At 35.9% G+C, this 15,450-nt stretch overlaps 2 non-coding genes across 2 annotated transcripts; both read right to left on the bottom strand.

Annotated features, from left to right (window-relative positions):
* Positions 1–599: 599 nt before the first annotated feature.
* TRNAA-AGC lies at positions 600–672 on the bottom strand. Its single transcript has one exon. It is a non-coding gene; the product is annotated as a tRNA-Ala (tRNA).
* Positions 673–760: 88 nt separating this feature from the next.
* TRNAA-CGC lies at positions 761–833 on the bottom strand. Its single transcript has one exon. It is a non-coding gene; the product is annotated as a tRNA-Ala (tRNA).
* Positions 834–15,450: the final 14,617 nt, after the last annotated feature.

Consider the following 15,450-nt stretch of genomic DNA (forward strand, 5'->3'; position numbering starts at 1 on the left):
ACCGTATATAATAGTAGTTAACTATTAGATTTGCCAAATTAAGAGCCTAGTTACTTTATTCCTATGTTTTTCATTTCTCTAATTTTTTATTTTTTTTAAATTTCCTTTTTCCAACTTTTTATTTCTTCAATTATATTTTTAAAATTTCTCCCATTACTAAATATATCCTAAGGGCTTGCGTTTTTTTATTAATATTTTCAATGCATTTTTGTTTATATCTTTATATTATAATTGTTATTGAGAGTGTTATATTGGGATATGACCTATTAACAAGAGATCATGCGATAATTAATTGGCTGCTTAATAGAAACTTAGTTAAACTTATATGTACCATTTCAAACATCTTTAAGTTTTTTTTTTCTTTTTTAAATAAAACATTTATAACGAAAAAAGATACTTTACAACATGATGAATTACGATGTGGTTTGTTTAAAATGGAAAAAAATCTCCTATTGTTTAATTAATTATTATTTACCCTATAATACATTGTACACAATTCTGTTGTTTTTTTGGTCAATATGAGTAAATATTTTGAAGAAATATCAAATGCAGTGAGTAAAATCCATAAAGCATCCGCAAAAGCCTTGCAAAAACGCGATTGGAGATGCGGGGTATCGATCCCAGTACCTCTTGCATGCTAAGCGAGCGCTCTACCATCTGAGCTACATCCCCGTCTGATTCCTGTTTCACTATTTTTTATATATCTCATCAAAACTCACTTTTGTAGTAATCCGATTTAATGTCGACAAAACAAACAGCTTGGAGGTGCGGGGAATCGAACCCCGTGCCTCTCGCATGCGAAGCGAGCGCTCTACCATATGAGCTACACCCCCATTGATTCGACAATGAGCTGATATCTTGTTACTATGCATGTAAATTGGAGTGTTACTATTTTTAATTGTGAGAGAATGAGAATTGATTTCGAAATCACTCAACTCTAACACGAAGTCTCATACCTGTATTATAGGATTACTAGAGTTTAATTAAGAATGAATACAAATTTTTACCTTCATCTTTAACTCATTTTTTAAGTTGGGTGGTAGATGGTCTAAGTATGGTTTAGAATTTAATTTGTATAGTAGGAAGATGGTAATAGTTCAATCAAGTGAAGTTCATTTCAAAATGTATATAGTGGAGAGAGTTTTTATTGTTGGAACACAAGATGCATGGTATATATTATTATTAGGTAGTGCGCATATTTTTTTGTACCATGTATTATTTAGATCTTGAAGATATATATGTTTTAATGATTTTTTTTTAGTTGCACTTATAAAAATTTTAAAGTGTACTTTATAGTTTTCAGTAGTGACCTCTAGTTCTAATTTTTAATCTTTAAATATTATTTATAGTTCAAACATGATTTTGTACTTATTTTGACTAAAAGGGGTTGATGCTCTTGAACTTATTTTCATTTTCTAAATAAATAATTAAGTTTTTACGTTAATTGTTAGCTAGAGAATTTTATTATTATTTTTTTTATAAAATAACTTAGCATAATAATTTTGATTATTAGCCTAGTACTTATACATGGTTGTACACTCTAAAATTAAATTTGAATTAATTCTTTATTATTCAGGAATGTTTAACATTATGTATTTGGATTTTAATTTTCTTTGATCATAAATAGGCATATAAATATAATGACAAAACTATTGTGAAAAATTACAACCAAATGTACCACAGACATAAACCATTGCATATTAAAAAAAAAAAAACACAACAGTTAAATATAAATGGATAAGAAAGACAATAAGAAAAAAAAACCATTGTCTATTACAAAAAGACAATACTAGGGATATAGCCAAAAATGTCAGTCAGTGGAGGCGAAAAATAAAATAACTTCAAAACATGATAAAAATATTTATAATAAAAATAAGAAATGGCTAGAATAAATTGTATATCATCTCTATTAACATTATAGTCATAAATACTTTTTAATTTAAGTCGATCAACTCTAAGTATTTTTATATTAATTTAAATATGATAATACATAATTGAAACTTCTAGATTACGTTAACTAGATTGATTATAAAAATAAAATTTTCTTTTAAAATATTTTTCATTATTGATTGACAGAAAATATTTTATATCAATTAATTAATCAATTTGAATAATTTTCACCACATGTAACATACTAAATTAAAGTGCACTAGGGAAAGATAAAATCAATATAAAAAGTTACAAATGTGTTTGTCCCGAAGGGTTAGGGGTACAATTCTAAAAGGAGGGCGGGGGATGAATAGACTTGTATGATTTTAATATTTTTTTTTCAAAAGTTCTTAAACTCAAGTTATTATTATAAAGTGTACTTTATAGTTTTGAGTAGTGCACTCTAGTTCTAAATTATAATCTTTAAATATTATTTATAGTCCAAACATGATTTTTTTTACTTATTTTGACAAAAAGGGGTTGATCTTTTACTTATTTTCATTTACTAAAGGGAAATTGTAATTTACGCCCTTCACGTATAGGTAAATTATCAATGTCACCCCTTAATTTTTAGTGGCGTAAATGTTCCCAATTTTTCAAATGTTGCCACAAATGTCCCTCCCTTAACAAAGTTGTGAGATCCCATTATAAGTTAAGGTTTATTAAGGATATTTTGGTAATTTTCATTTCTCATTCCCTCCACCTTCCCTCCCCTCTCCGCCGCCGAGATCCTTGTACCATCTCTTGTATCCGCCAAGTTGTGAGTACTTGCATTTAGACAAACCACCAAGATAGCTTACTCTCCTATGATCTTATCGAACACGTACCCAGCTTCTTCAATCCCTTGTGGATTCCTTCCTCGCTCGTGCCTAAAGTTTAATGGGAAAATGGAGTTTGATTCGAACGAAGCTCTTTTCTATGGACACCCATTTCTCTAAACTTCCTGCATTTGCCATTGTCACTGTTGCCAATAGTACAATCTCCACCGAGCTACTTCATTCAATTTTCGATGCCCTCTCTAACATGTCTTACATCTCCATTCACTGTCGGAGCTCTACACCGCACGACGGGTAGCTTAAGACTTAGAATGACATTCACGTACTCCAAATAGAACAAGCTAGAAAGGCCGCCATACATTGTTAAAGAAATCAAACTAGGTTTACCTGTGGATGTGAAATTCGGGGGATGTGGTTTTTGTCCAAATCTACCACGAGTGACACATGTCCCTAAAGGGTTTGTGTGGAATGCCAAATCTACTACAAGAAATTTTACATTTGCCAACCTTTATGCCTATAAATGTAAGAAAAACATCAGATAATTATTAGTAACGAAATAAAAATGTCACCATGATCGTCGTGCTTGTGACATATGGAAATGTACTATTGATATGATGAAATTAAATTTTCATTGTTAAACATCATAGTTGCCGACGTTTTTTCATACTCTAAATTATGTCATACAAAAGTTGGTATTGGTGACGAATATGTAATAAAATGTCAGTAAAAGTATGCATGACGAAGTTTATAAAAACGTTGTTAAATTGAGTTTTATTGACGCTTTATTTTTTTTTATACTTGTCATTAATGATAATGATTGGCGAAGAAACTTGAGAAAGTGTCAACAAATATTTATTGACAAAATTTTAAATGTATCACTAAATATACATGCATTTGCTGACGTTTTATATGTTGTTATCTTTGACATGTATTATGCTATTGGTGACAAATATTATGAATTTTTTTTCAAAAGAATCTACTGTAAATTCAAAACGCATCAATAAATATTATGTTTCCTTATGGTTGTAAATATTTTTATATGTTATGTAAGTATTAAAACTAACTACAAAAAATTTAAAATAATATATAATTAATAAATATGATATGACTAGTATTAAAATATTGTAATATAGTATTGAATTACAAGGATATATGAGCAATTATTTAAATATATTCATGCTTCATTAAAAACTCTCTAGGAAATTCATGTGCGAAAAAACCTAGCTGAAGAAAAGAGTATATGATATTTGTGAAATCATATGTTGCATTGGTTGCCTCATTAAAAACCTTACTAAGAAAAACTATATGGGAAAGACTTAGTTAATGGAAAAAGAATACAACTGTGAACCTTTAGGGTTCAATCTTTATGATTTTCATGAGTAGTATTTATAACATTTCTTATGGACCAATGAATCAATTTTACTTTTGTACTTAGATTTTGTTGCTCCCCTTAAAGATAACAATCTTCCTGATCTACGCGTAGGTAGGGGTCTCAATAAATAGATTTGCTAGATTGTAATTTGAGCGAATCTCTTGAACAAATATTTTACCACTCTTTTGGAGTTCATGTGGGTAAAAGATTTTTCGTATTAGGTACACTTATCTATGTTTTGAATTGTACCAAGTATGATAACTCATGTTTATTGGATTGGTTTAATATTTGCAAATGGTCTTCCTTTGCTTGCTGTTGCTACTTTGCTTATCTTATTCCTAACTTATCAGTCGTGATTTTACATCCATGACAAAACAAAAGTACTATCCAGTAAAGAAATGACAAGATATTAATGGGGTGAATCAATATACACAAAGTACATTATTTAATAGAGCTAACACATATGTCAAAAACTGAGTAAACATCTACTAAATCAAGTATACGCAATGGTTCCTTTTATTAGGCTTAAAATCTTCAACGCCTAAATTTGTTCATAACATACCTACTATTTATTTATGCTAACATGTGTTGTAATATCCTCATATAAGACAGAAGGGGTAATATATACACTTGCTTCGTCACACAAACAATTTCATATGAAGTATTAAACATTGTGTGGTTTAGAGGTAATAACCATAGTGTACTGAATACATACTCTTATAAAATGTCAATACCAGAATAAAGGAAAATATATAGCCAATCAAAAGCATGACATTATGGAGATCAATCAAAATGCCAACACTTAAAATAGCTTACAAATGTCATATTGCATAAAATATGCCAACGTATTTTACACTTCATGGATATTGCATTATGGGAATCACTAGATATTGCAAGCAAACTTATTGCAAATATAGTATCAGGCCTTATGCAATTTATGAGCTTCTGGTCCCAAAAATGGTGTTCAATATGACGTTTTTAAAGTAGTGGAGTTTGTCCTTAGATTATCCTTTTAGTTTAAATGAGTCCTTATCTACTTATTGGGCAACAATTAATATGCTACAAGAGCGAAGATTATATAAGATATTCATGATATTTTTAGGTAAGCTTATTGGTTTATAAAATTTGATTTATGGGTGGAGACAATACTTGAGTTTTTCAATTACACATACCACCTCTAGGCATGTGCATATAATATCATGTTTCATACATATTCTAATAATATGAAATTGTGATAATACATTTTTATTATCTACAGTTTCTTCTTAGGAAGAAAACACTTAGTCAATCATTGACTATGTGAAGTCATAGAAGGATCATAGTAATTTTACACTATTCATGTTGCGATTTTACCTCATGTTGGGATTTTTGCTTATTGCATTTTGAGAACTTTAAATCCATAAGGGATTTTTTTTAAAAAAAAAACAAGTATAAGTGACTAGTGACCCATATAAATATGTAGTGACTGCGTCTATTATTTACTGCTAGTTTTATTAAATAGCGATAAACAATGTCATGAAATGATATCCTTTTATTATGATCAATATTGGGTCTCTGCGTAAACCCTTTAACTTCTCAACTCGCTTTGTATTTTATCACTTGCATTTTCATAACATCTTCTGTTGTAGATATTTCTTTTAGCGAGTTGAATTTTCATAACACTTCGACCGTTGTAATAGCTTTATTATAAATATCTTTCATACTCATGACAATTTTTATATCAACCAAATATATGTCATTTACCAAAAGTATTTGAATTTGATTGTTCTGCTTCTCTAGTATTTTGATTATTCGGTGCACCTATAATTTTAGCATTTTAGTGGGGGTTTTCGCTTTCCAGGCGAACATCTTCATGATGAAAATTTTTATATTTCAAGAGTGACGACGTTTAAGGCTGATGGCTTTTGCCTCCTGGAAATTCGGTCTTCTAGGGCGGAGAAAATGATTGATTTAGCTTATAAGTTGGGTTATAATTACCACTTTATGGTGGACCCTCTCGGGTTTGCGGGGGGAGGGGCAGGGGAGGGGGGGCTCCTTTTATTTTCGAAACAAGGTCATATTGATCTTGAAGTTATTAGTCACAATTCTCAAGCTATTCACACCAAGGTGAACCAACAGCTCGAGAATTGCTATATTACCTTTGCTTATGTTAGGCATAACCTTCTTGCCAAGTGCAGGTTTTGGGACTATTGTAAATCTCTTGCCAATTCCAACCAAGGTCCATGGATCGTCCTAGGTGACTTTAATGATATTGCTAATAACGAGGAACACTGGGGTAGCACTACCATCAACCCCAACCACCTTGAAAGATTCTCGGAAGTAGTTGGTGACTGTAATCTTTTAGGCCGGGTGTCTCAGGGTCTAAATTCACTTGGTATCGTTCCGTGGGAAATAGAGTGGTGCAAATGAAGAAAGCTTGATAGAGTGCTGTGAAATATCGAAGATCAGTTAGCGTTCCTCGAAGCGAAAATGGTAGTCCTTCCTCGGTTCTATTCGGATCAGAATGTCATCATGTTTATTGAAGAAGCAGGGAACCTGCCACATAGAAGCTTGACACCAGTTCGTTTCGAAGTAGCGTGGCTTAATAGAGAAGATTATAAATCCATCTGGAAATTAAAGAGGCCACGGGCGGTGAAATGAGCTCGATTGAAGATGTCTTATCTACAGTGACCCAAAAAAGCATTCAATAAAACCGTAATGTATTTGGGAATATTTTCAAACAGAAGGGAAATCTGGAAGTTAATATTCAGGGAACTCAATGTAGGACCAACTTTGGCTCCTCCCATGATATCCAAAATCTTGAAAGACATCTCATTAATGACCTTAATGATGTGCTCGACCAAGAAGAAGATTTTCGGTTCTAAAAATCTAGGATGGACTAGGTCAGGGATGGCGATAGCAACACCCGGTTCTACCTTAATTCAACCCTGATTAGGAGGAATAAAAATAGAATTAGATTCCTCAAGATTAACGGGACTTGGACGGACAATCATTCCTTTTTGAGTAATCATATTATTGACTATGTTACCTCTCTTTTTTCGTAGGATCGAAACTAATGGTGCTGGCAACTTGGTTCCGATCATGGAGACTCACATCATCTCCCCCACCCAAGCAACTAGCATGATTCGTAGAGCCTCGCTTAATGAAGTCAGAAGGGCTGCCTTTGGTATGAAAAAATATGGGAGCCCCGGGCCAAACGAAATTCCGACGATCTTTTATCAACATTTTTGGAGTGAGATTGGTGATGATGTATAATAGTGAGTGTAAAAGAGGGTGTAAATGTCGTTCCGCTGAGGATTGGGGTTATGTCACGTAATTATATGAATTAAGAATACTATGTGATAAGACTCCGAGATACCCTTATTTTAGGCACATTTCAGGGTGTTTTATCGCGTCTATAGCATCCTTACTTGGTAAATTATGTTCATAAATGCTTAAAAATCACTAACTGATGCACAGAAGCTACTTTTAGCTTAAAAGAAGTGAAACAGGAGCCCCGGGAGCAAATAGGAACAAAAGTTGAGTTTAAAGAGCGAACTAGGCAAGAACGGAGCCCCGGAGGACCCAACTGGATGGTCACACGTGTGTAAGCGTGCGTGAAAACTTTCTAGTAGCCTCCCACGCACGCTCACACGCGTGTGGAAGGTGTGGAGACGGTGATGCGCGAATTTTAGCTAGGGTTGTCATTTCGGAGATTATTTAAACCCCTTTGATGAATTTTCAGAAGAGGTTCCCAGAAAATTAGTTTTCCTTTTCTTAGTTTTTCCTTTGGAGAACTTTCTCCATTTTTCTTAGTTTTTTTAGATTAGATCAATCTCTATTGTAGCAAGACAACAAGCTTGGATTGAAGATCTTCTTCTCTCTAGGTGACTTCTATTTCATTTCTATAATTTTAGCTATCTTGTTCTTGGATTAAATTAGCTTTTGCTTGAATTTCATATTATGAGTAGCTAGTTTAGTCTAGGGATTTGGATTGTGTGATTGAATATTGCTTGTGTGATGATCTTATCTCTATAACTTGGATCTATGTGTTTGTGTTGATGGATTATCTATTCTTGTCTATTGATTGTTGTTTTGATGAGATCTTGTTTGGATTTGGCCAATCTAGATGAGAGATTGAGCTCTTGACTCTTTCATGTCTTTGATTAGAGTTAGGATTTGAAGCTTGACACAATCATAGTTCCTATGGACTTCTTAAGAATAGTAAGATAGTGTGTAGCTTAAGTGTTTGATGAAATTCCTCTTAGAACTTTGGATGCTTGAAGGCACTCCTAAGTCAAAGAAGCCTTAGTACACAAAGGTGGAAAAGGACTAAGACAACACACTCTTGAATAGCCAATATCCTAGCAATCCTAATCCATGACCTTAGACACTCCACTATGCAATATTCACGAACACTATCCACTCCCTACCCCTCTTACATATTCACAAAATCCTTTTTACTTTACTACTCTCTTGCACTCAAACCAACCAAATGAATTACTCTCACTCACAAATCCACCCTTCACCACACTCGAATCCTATGCACAATCCAATCAAGTAAACTCCCGAACACTTGATACACCTCCACGTCCCTCCTTCGAGACCGACACTCGGGGAGTCACAGACTTTCCGTTTTATCATACAAATATCTTTTGGCAAATCATCTCACTCTAGACTGCGAAAATAGTCATGTCAAAATGGCGCCGTTGCCGGGGAGGGCAATAGGTTGTCATATGTTTTTGTTTACTTTGATTGCATGAATGCTAGATTTGAGCAATGTTAATCCATTCCACTTAATTTTGTTTTATTTTTATTTGTTTTTGCTACTAACCCAATTGACTACTTCTAGTCAATTGCGGAAATTTTTGTTTCATTGATAATTTTACTAGGTGAATGCACACGCGAGCAAAAGGAAATCAAGGTTTACTACCCTACATTCCTGAAATTAATAGAGCAACTAGAAGGAAAAATACTCAAGGATCACTAATGGCTTCATCAAGCGCAACAAGAAATCCACAAGGAAGAGGCACAACCGTACCAAATCCACCCCCAGTTCCAATTAATCCACAAGTACCAATTAACCATGAAGAACCAATCATTGAAGAACCACAAGCTAACAGAGCAAACAATCAAGAGAACATTCGTGAAGAAGAATATTATGGAAATCCTCAAGAACCACAAAGATCAATTGCAGATTACATGACTCCGGATTTTAACATGCACAACTCGATCTATGTACCCCCAATGGAGAACGCCAACTTTCACGTGCATCCAACTATTCTCACACTGGTTCAGAACAATCAATATTCGGGATTACCATCTAAAGATCCCAACGCACACATCACAAGGTTCATACGAGCATGTGGGATGTACAGGCAAGAAGGCGTTAGCGAGGAGATAGTTCGACTAAAATTATTCCCATTTTCAGTTATAGGAGAGGCAGCACGATGGTTGGAAAGCCAAGACGACAATCATTTCAGAACGTGGCAACAGTTGCATCGTGAATTCATGAACGAGTTCTTTCCCATTACAAAAACTATGAGGATTAGAAGGCTGATACAAGAATTCAAACAAGGAAGACTTGAAAGTTTGGGAGAGGCTTGGCGAAGATTCAAAGTTCTTAAAAGGCAATGCCCACAAGATCTGATGCACCCATGGGACATGATTAGCTCATTCTATGGAGGGTTGACAGATGAAGGAAAAATGTTGCTTGACTCATCCTCCAGCAGAGCCTTTGTCTCCCTAGCTTTGCAAGAAGCTGAAGAACTAATCGAGAGAATATCTAAGAACACATCCTGTTGGTATGACCAAAGAGGAGATCATGGAGGAATATATGAAGTTGATAATCGTGTGGCTAGTGAGGCCAAAATAGAAGCAATGAATCACGAAATCAAAAAGCTACAGGCTATGGTAGAAAAAATGGAAGGAAAACCCAAACCTTGCATGGCTTTGGCACTTTATTGTAATATCTGCGGAGGACCTCATGACACCAATATTTGCACTTCTCCGTCTGCATCTGAGCAAGTTGAGGTGGTAGAATACCAAAGGAACTCCAACTTCAATGCTTATGGACAAAACCAAAGATCAAACAACAATTGGAAACAGGGAGAGGGTTGGAACAATAGCAATAATGATGGATATCAAGCGCGAGGACAATACAACTATGGAAACAAGTCTGCATATGGACAGAATGACAAGAACAGACTGATGTACAATCAAAACCAAGGAAATATAAATCAAATGACCCAATTCAGGCCACAATACAACTCTCAACTTGGCTTTACTCAACAAAGAAGGGATGACATCCGTGAAGTAGATGAAAGACTTACAAGGACGATCATGGAATTCAAGAATGATCGGGCAAATCTGAAACAAGAGATTACTCAAGAGATTAGACAAGAAATTTCTAGTCTTCGACAAGAGTCTAAAGCTAAACTTAAGACAATTGAGAATCAAATTTCTCAAATGTTTAAAATGATGTCGGATAGACACTACGGACAACTCCCGAGTAACACTGAGAACAATCTGAAAGAGAGAGTCAACGCTATCGATGCCAAGGAAGAAGAACATGTGAAATGTGATCCAATGGATGCCATCTGTGGAAAATGTCAATGTAAGGTAGATGACCAAAGAAACAAGACTACCTCTTGTAGTCCTAATCTCGAATTGAAGAACGCGAGCGGTTCATGCACCATATCAATGAAGGAACACAAGGAGAAAACCACTTCGGAAGAATGCCCAAAAGAAAAGGAGCTACCACGAGACAACATCAAAAGTTCAAAAGAGAAAGAAATGGCTCGAGAAGGTACAATTAATGCTTTCATCCGAAAATTTTTCAATAACAAAGAATGCCGTGAGTTGTTTGAGAATGACATTTGTGATAATTTTACCTGTTTAAGCCAAGAATCTTCGGCTTGTTTGACTGAGGGTTACCCCAGAAAGAAGGGTGACCCTGGAGCTTTATTGATTCCTTATTCTATACAGAATATGGAACCTCGAAATGCTCTTGCTGATCTTGGTGCTTCTATCAATATCATGTCTTCAAATCTTTTTGAGAAATTAAACTTACCATGTTTGAAACCGACGAGGCTAACTCTACGTTTAGCTGACGGAACCACACGGTATCCTGAAGGCTTAGCGGAAGACGTCCTAGTAAGAATAGGGAAATTTTTTGTGCTTGTCGATTTTATTGTTTGTAAGATGGGTGATGACGATCCCCATGAATCCTTAATTCTTGGAAGACCATTTCTGGCTACTTGTCATGCACGGATAGATGTGAGTTCAAGTGAAATTACCCTGAGATTCGAGGGACAAGCCACAAATGATGAAAAGGAAAGAGCGAAAGAAGGAACTGATGACGATGAAAGGGCAAAGGTCAAATCAAAGATGAAACCAAAACCGAAGTGGAAAAATGATAAGCTTACATGGAAAAACACGTGGGTACCAAAATGCTTCTTACCCACTACCAAGGAATATGGTTGAATGCTAAACAAGGTATGATGCGTCTAGCCAATGACATAAACCGTGGCGCTACTTGGGAGGCAACCCAAGATTTTAATAATATGCTTTACATCCTTTTTATGCTTTCGTTTTTAATGTTTTTGTTCTAATAAATTGCTACAATAAAATGGAACCATGTTTTGAGGACTAACTTGTAGGAGTCGGGACTAAAAATTGCTTTGGAAAGGCTCATTTTGGACTTAGGTATGAAGGGAAAGACCAAAGCCGGAAGAAAACAATGCAGAGGACTGCCACGTGAGCTCACACGTGTGTATCCATGCGTGGGAACGAAGCAGTAGCTTCCCACGCACGCTCACACGCGTGTAGCCATGCGTGGGAGCGAGACAAAGAGCTCCCACGCACGGTCACACGAGTGTGACCGGCGTAAAAGCCTCCTACGGAATTAAAACCCTCATTCGGATCCCCCACGCCATTTTGCTCCAAAATCCCTATTTTTCTTCTCTTCTCCACGCAAGGAAGAACCCAAACTCAAGGTTTGAACACATCTTTTACTTTTTACCTTCAAAGAAGATCAAAACCATCAACATCAAGGTAATTTCTCATCTTTTTAACTATTTAACCTTGAATATTCATGAGTTTGGAAGAACTTGAATGAGAAATTTGTTCTACATTCCCTTGCATGATTTTGAATGTTTTGAATGTTTAAATTGGTTTATAATGCTTTATAGAACTATCCTTTGATGTTTTCTTTCATTATTGATGGTTACATTGATGGATTGTTATGTATTTTTGAGCTTCAAGTGTGAACACCATTGATGAACAAATGGGTTTGTTAGATTTCTTGTTTAAATTATGAAATTGATGCTTGAATTGATGTGTAAACTTGTTATAGAACTATTATATGCCATCAATTTGACTTTTCACATGCTACATTGCCCAAATTGAATATTCAATTTCAAACCCGAATTTTGAATTTTGGGGAAGAAGATGAAGTTGACTTTTTGAATTTCTTGACTTTTATAGTTGACTTCTTACTTGACTATCAAATTGATATATCTTATGATAAATTTTTGCATGTGTGTGATAATGGAATGATATTGTTGATATTCTTATGCTAGAATTGTCCAAAATATAGGGGAAACTATGGCGAAATTTTCGAAAATTCTTAGCCCTATATGTTTGAAATCCATTATCTTAACAAGGAATTTTACACAATTACAATGGTGACTTATTTGAGAAATAATTATTCAAAACCAATTACCATGAATGTTAATCTGTACAATTTGCAGGATGGGACGCTCAAAGGAAATCGCAAAGAAATCAAAGCATGATCATGGTGAATCGAGTCGGTCGAGGACACGACAGCAAGCTACAGTTCAACAGGCTACCCAGGAGCCGGGGTCAAGGTCATTACGACACTTGACACCCATCCAACTTACAACAGTGGATAACTATAAAGGGAAGCAGCTTTCCGTTGGCCGTCACTTTGACGACAATGTTTTAAGAGAATTCGGTTGTTTGGACGAAGTAAACGGGCTTCTCAGGCACCCACAGCTCCGCCATTTGTTTGAGTGGAGAGGACCTACCTATGCACCTATCACTTATGAATTTTTAGCAACCTTAGAAATTCGAAAGGAGGTCAATGATGCAAGAGAATCCATTTCGTTCACACTATTCGGAAACCGCTATAGCATGTCAGTCAACACTTTGGGTGTTACGCTCGGATTCCATGATGCCGTGAGCGTGTCTATGCCATATTTCAGGGACTTTAAGGAGGATTTTGATTCAGAGGCAGTAGCTAGGCAGTATTGGAGGAGCATCACCGACAATGCCCCATACAACTCATCAAACTTAAAGGCAAACCTCATCAACCGCAATGCTTTAAAGGCTATCAGATTAGCCTTTTGCTATAAATCTCTCAGGCAGAACCACAAATCGCAACAAGGTATACAAGCAGGATTTGTTTTACATGTGGTGCATAGAGAATGAGGTTGGCATCAACATGGGCGTTCAAGCTAGAAAGTGGCTCCAAACCCAGCAAAAGCCTAAGGTTCAAACAGTGTTTATCGGTCATTTCGTTACTAGACTGTGCTTCGGGTTGGGCCTATTGGACCGGTTGATGGGAGAAAGAGCTGAAGGTTGCACAATTTCTTTCTCCGTGGGTGAGTTCTTTGCCGCAGAATTAAAGCTTGGAGGTGACGATGCACCTGATCTAGAGGCTTCTGATGATGATGATGATGAGGATGAGGAAGAGAACGAGGAGGATGTTGCAGCACAGGAGCATGACCCTACTCCCATGGATTGGGACACGACGCAGACTTTTCACAGGCAGCTCCATGATGAACAAATGAACTACTGACGTGAGCAGCGAACATGGCAAGAAGGCCATTTTACATCCATCTCTGCAAGACAAGATGTTCACACCGAAGACCTCAACCGCATGAGAAGGGCGGTGGAGGAAAATGATAGGAGAATTGCTGCTCTTGAAGCTAGATTCGATAGGCAATCCCAGCCCTTGGGTGACGACTGATGCCTTCCTTCGATTGTTCTCGATCCTGACCTATTGACATTTGATACTGAGTTCCTTGACTTTGGTTACTATGGTTGATAGCCCCATCTGAACATTAGGATCCCTATGCGCGGGGTTCCGACTTTTATTTCCTTTATTTCTTTTACTTTGCTTTACTTATCTTTCATGCTTTATGATATTTACTTTATAACTGCTTCACTTATAGCATTACTATTCGAATAATTCTGTTTAATTATATGCTTTATTATCTAAGTTTCTTTTTTATTTTATTTTATTGCTTTTATATTTCTATCAGCTTACAATAATTGAATAGTACTCCGAAAACCCTTTCGTGTGTTATGTCTCCATTTCTTATAGAACATTTATAACGGGAGCAGGCCTATGCTGGAAGCTAAAGTGTGGAAAGAGGGATGCATACTTGGTTTATCCTCTTATCCCTTTTCTAATTTTAAGCCCCGTTTTGATCTTTAAAGTGTGGAAATGTTTTCTTTATAGCTTTGTGTATGCGTATATTTGAAGTTTACCATGTTTATTAGGATCGTTTGATGCATACCCTATATCCCAGAGCAATTTCCAAAGTGTGGAAAGGGATTTTTATTTTTCTATCCTTAGTATCCCTATTTCGTTCCTTTATCCTGTACCGTATGGAAACATCGAGGACGATGTTTGCTTTAAAGTGTGGAAAGGATGCACTTCGTGCTTTACATGCTTACATGCTTAGTATTAGAAGTTAGAAGCTCTTGGGAATGATAAGCGGGTTCATTTGCAGCTTTGAAAAGAGAGTTATTATTTGTGTTATCTAGAGAGAATTTTGACTGGATGCCCAAAAATTTTTACTCTCGAAATATCTTTGAGGAAGTTACTTTTCGCACCCATGAGAGTGTTTAGAGCCAAATAAGTTTATATTCTTGTCTGCTTGCATGATGTTCACCTCTTATTTACGTAGGACCTTAGTCAAGGATCTCTCGAAGTGGGAGTGTGCACTTTTTAATTTGAGAAAGATAAAACTAGCAAAGCCCGGAATTGAACTAACCTTGGTAGGGCATGGGGCAAAAGGTGAGCCTGATGGTAAGCTTAACGAGAAAACAAAACCCTTGATCATAAATAGAAAAAGGCATGAGGGGTTGACATGAGGAGAAGTCGAAAAGGCAAAAGGCCAATCACCAAGAGTTTAAAATTGAGGGAAGCCAATTCGTTGGGTTGTGTCCAAACCATAGTCTTCGGTAAGCAAAAAGCTTTATCTGGAGTCGGTTGTTCACATAAAAAGATCCCAAGAATTGAGAAAATAGAGCTGAGGTGTGCCGCTTCGCTAGGATTCGAGTACCCATTGCACTGACCTTCGAAAAAGCATGGAGCTCCATGTGAAGTCGGGTGGCTCGATGACGTTATCCTAGGAAGTG

Source organism: Ipomoea triloba, chromosome 5 (genome assembly GCF_003576645.1).
Source record: "Ipomoea triloba cultivar NCNSP0323 chromosome 5, ASM357664v1".
Lineage (NCBI taxonomy): Eukaryota > Viridiplantae > Streptophyta > Magnoliopsida > Solanales > Convolvulaceae > Ipomoea > Ipomoea triloba.